Source organism: Gracilinanus agilis, chromosome 3 (genome assembly GCF_016433145.1).
Source record: "Gracilinanus agilis isolate LMUSP501 chromosome 3, AgileGrace, whole genome shotgun sequence".
NCBI classification, from domain to species: Eukaryota; Metazoa; Chordata; class Mammalia; order Didelphimorphia; family Didelphidae; genus Gracilinanus; species Gracilinanus agilis.
This window is the reverse complement of record NC_058132.1, coordinates 494,920,355-494,924,107: the sequence shown is the minus strand read 5'-3', so window position 1 is coordinate 494,924,107 and position 3,753 is coordinate 494,920,355. Positions and strand designations below refer to the sequence as shown.

General features: G+C 36.3%; 1 pseudogene; it reads right to left on the bottom strand.

Annotated features, from left to right (window-relative positions):
* Positions 1-2,340: 2,340 nt before the first annotated feature.
* Positions 2,341-3,753, bottom strand: part of LOC123241766 — an 11,218-nt pseudogene continuing 9,805 nt past the window's right edge.

Below are 3,753 nucleotides of genomic sequence, written 5' to 3'. Positions count from 1 at the left end.
TCCACACAGTCATCCCCATTTCTTAATATATACTTCAATACAATTTAAATTCTGTTTTCTTTCTGGCTATTTTTGAATATGTACAGATCTCCTCAGGGCTAAAAAATAAATGAACACTGCCACTAACTCAAGGTAACATCATCTATTTCTATCCTTTTCATAGATGGATCACTAAAAATGTTGTTTACACTTGTTGCCTCTTTGTTTCTTCTCTTGCTCCTCAGACATCCACAGTTTGACTTCAGGACCCGAACTGAAAGTATTTTCTGCAAAATTCCTAGTGATCTCCTATTTGCCCAGTTCAATGCCAATCTCTAAGGTTCATTCTTCTAAACCACTCAGCAGCATTTGAATTTGTTGACCACTTTCTCCTCTTGAATATTCTCCTCTCTAGATTTTATAAAATTGCTTCTCTCGTGGTGCTTTCCTTATTCATACTCATAATCTTTTTTTTTTTTTTTTTTACATTTTTAAACCCTTAACTTCTGTGTATTGTCTCATAGGTGGGAGTGGTAAGGGTGGGCAATGGGGGTCAAGTGACTTGCCCAGGGTCACACAGCTGGGAAGTGTCTGAGGCTGGATTTATACTCATATAATCTTATTTTTTAGTCTTATTTGCTAGATAATCATTCATATCCTAACTATGGCTTGACTTTAATAATCTAAACCCATTTGCCTTTTTAGTATATCGTTCCCCTTGGTAATCAGCTCCCAAGGTTTCAACTATCATCCCTAAACAGATGAGCCCCAGATCTATCTTATCCAACCTTGAATTCTCTGAACTCCATACTCACATGAAGTCAAGTCAACAAGGACTTATTAAACTCTTGTGATGTGCCAGGCATTGTGCTAAGTACACAATACAAATATGAGAAAAAAAGAAAAACCTTTCCCACTCTCATGGACACTGCATTCTCATACAAGAAAATTACACATTAAAATAAAAACTGTGGTACAGGAGTGGTGGCCACTGTGGTGAGGCCTGAGAAGGAAATGTAGTTAGTCTAATCCTTTCCTCTAAGTCAGTGGTCCCCAAACTTTTTTGGCCTACCACCCCCTTTCCAGAAAAAATATTACGTAGCACCCCCTGTCACATACTATCATCATCCCCTTACAGTTACCATCCCCAAATGCACCTGTGGCCATCACTGCTCTCCTGGATTGCTGAAGCACCCACCAGGGCGTGGTGGCGCCCACTTTGGGAAGTGAAAGTTCTAGGAGAATCCTACTGAAATAAAAAGGAGATGGCAGGGGCATAGGGAGAAGGTAGTTCAGTCATAGTGGTAAATTAGTATCATTGCCATCTAACTATTGAACACTTTGAACTGGATATCCTATAGGCATCACAAAAACAATTTTCCTCAAATATGTTGAAAACATTCATTAGCTTCCCTACAAAATCTGTTTTTCTTCGTTATTATTGCTAAGGACACCACCATCATCATGTTTTCCTACTGGGTTTGTGTCATCTTTGACTGTTCACTCTACAAATCTAATTAATTATCATGTCTTTATTTTTTTTTTTGATATTCAGTAGCATCTCACATTTATTTATTGAGAAGTGATTAAAGGCAATAAGAAAGGCAGTGCCCTTTGCTCATTGGCTGAACAAGAAAACTGAAGAAATATTCTCTACCTATTTTATGTTTTTCTCTTTCAAAATTCATTTTCTGTAAACAAATTTTTTCTACTGTTCTTAACTTTGAAATCAAATTAATCCTGATTTTTATCTATATAACATACAAAAGAAGAATATTCCTTAGGACTTCTAGTACTTTAATTTGAATTTTTAAAAAGGGTCAGAGGAAATGAACCACTCAGAGACACAATCTTGGGTAACAATCTGTTTGATTCTTCAAGACAAAAATACTTCATAAAATTTCTTTCCAGTTGAGAAAAAAATTCCATTTTTGGGAGTGGGTGTACAAAACTTTCACAACTCATTTTTCCAATTGCAAATGTCAAAATGATGGGAAGGGAAAGAGATAAAAATAATAGGGAAACTGCCACTTATAGATCTTAAAATTCATAAAAAATATTAAAAAGACAAAAAAAGCATATATGCTCTTAAAACACAAAGACAAAATAGTGAAGATTATTTTTATGTAAACTGCCTAATGGTAGTTTTCGTACAGTTTTTTTCTTTTTTTTCCTACTATAGTTACATCTTATATCTCTCTAGGAAATAATGATACTCTTCTGCAAATCTGCAGTTGTCTCTTTGAAATCAATAAAATTAACAAAAAAAATTCTAATTTTTTAAAAGGTCATTTCTCTTCTTATCTCTTAGAAGGATATTCTGGTATAACCATTGCTACAGTCTTAGAAGGCTAGCTGCCTTTATTTGGCATGATCTTGGTCTTCCTTTTTAACATTTTCCTCCTCCTCTTAGCATTTCTCATAGTGTGAGAAGTCTTCAAAAAAGGAGGTGATGTGCTTGTAGCTGGCAGTGATTTTCAACATCTACTAAGCCTATTCAAGAGCACTTCCTGAATGTTGCTAGAGTTGATCATTGGATTATTCTCATTACTGTATAGGCTGATGTGCCACAACTGGATATTGGGAATGTTCTTCACAAAAATCCATTAAATTATCCCTTCCATTTGTCCTGAGATCACATATGTATCGTAGTAGAGTTTATTTCTTCTCTGCCACAGAAGTGTCTAGTACTGTTGATCCTGAAAAGTAAGTAGACAGTAACATTGTCATTCATGGAGTGACAAGCAGCATCTATGTAGTTATTGATACTTTTGGTGCAGTACCAAATATATTTAATTTAATTGTAAATGTTATTATCAGTGTAACTCTCAATGATGAAAACTCAGCCATGTTTAATATTCCAATAAAAATTCCTAGGATTATAATTGTTTTTTTTAAACATTTATTAAAATTCATTTTTAACATGGTTACATGCTTCATGTCCCTACTTTCCCCTTCACTCCCCTCTCTCCCCCCACCCACGGCTGACGCACATTTCCACTGGTTGTAACACGTGTCCTTGTTCAGGGACTATTTCCAAATTGTTGTTAGTTGCCTTGGTGTGGTAGTTTCGAGTCTACATCCCCAATCATGTCCACCTCAACCCATGCATTCAAGCAATTGTTTATCTTCTATGTTTCCTCTCCTGCAGTTCTTCCTCTGAATGTGGGTAGCATTCTTTACCATAAATCCCTCAGAATTGTCCTGTGTCATTGCATTGCTGCTGGTACAGAAGTCCATTGCATTCTATTTTACCATAGTATATCAGTCTCTGTGTATAGAGTTCTTCTGGCTCTGCTCCTTTCGCTCTGCATCAGTTCCTGGAGGTCTTTCCAGTTGACCTGGAACTCCTCCAGTTTATTATTCCTTTTAGCACAATAGTATTCCATCACCAGCATATACCACAATTTGTTCAGCCATTCCGCAATTGAAGGACATACCCTCCTTTTCCAGTTCTTTGCCACTACAAAAAGCTCAGCTATAAATATTTTCATACAAGTCTGTTTATCTATGATCTCTTTGGGGTACAAACCCAATAATGGTATGGCTGGATCAAAGGGCAGGCATTCTTTCATAGCCCTTTGAACATAGTTCCATATTGCCAGCTAATATGGTTGTATCATTTCACAACTCCACCAGCAATGCATTAATGTCCCAATTTTGCCACATCCCCTCCAACATTCATTACTCTCCCCTTCTTTCATTTTAGCCAATCTGCTAGGTGTGAGGTGATACCTCAGAGTTGTTTTGATTTGCATTTCTCTAATTATTAGA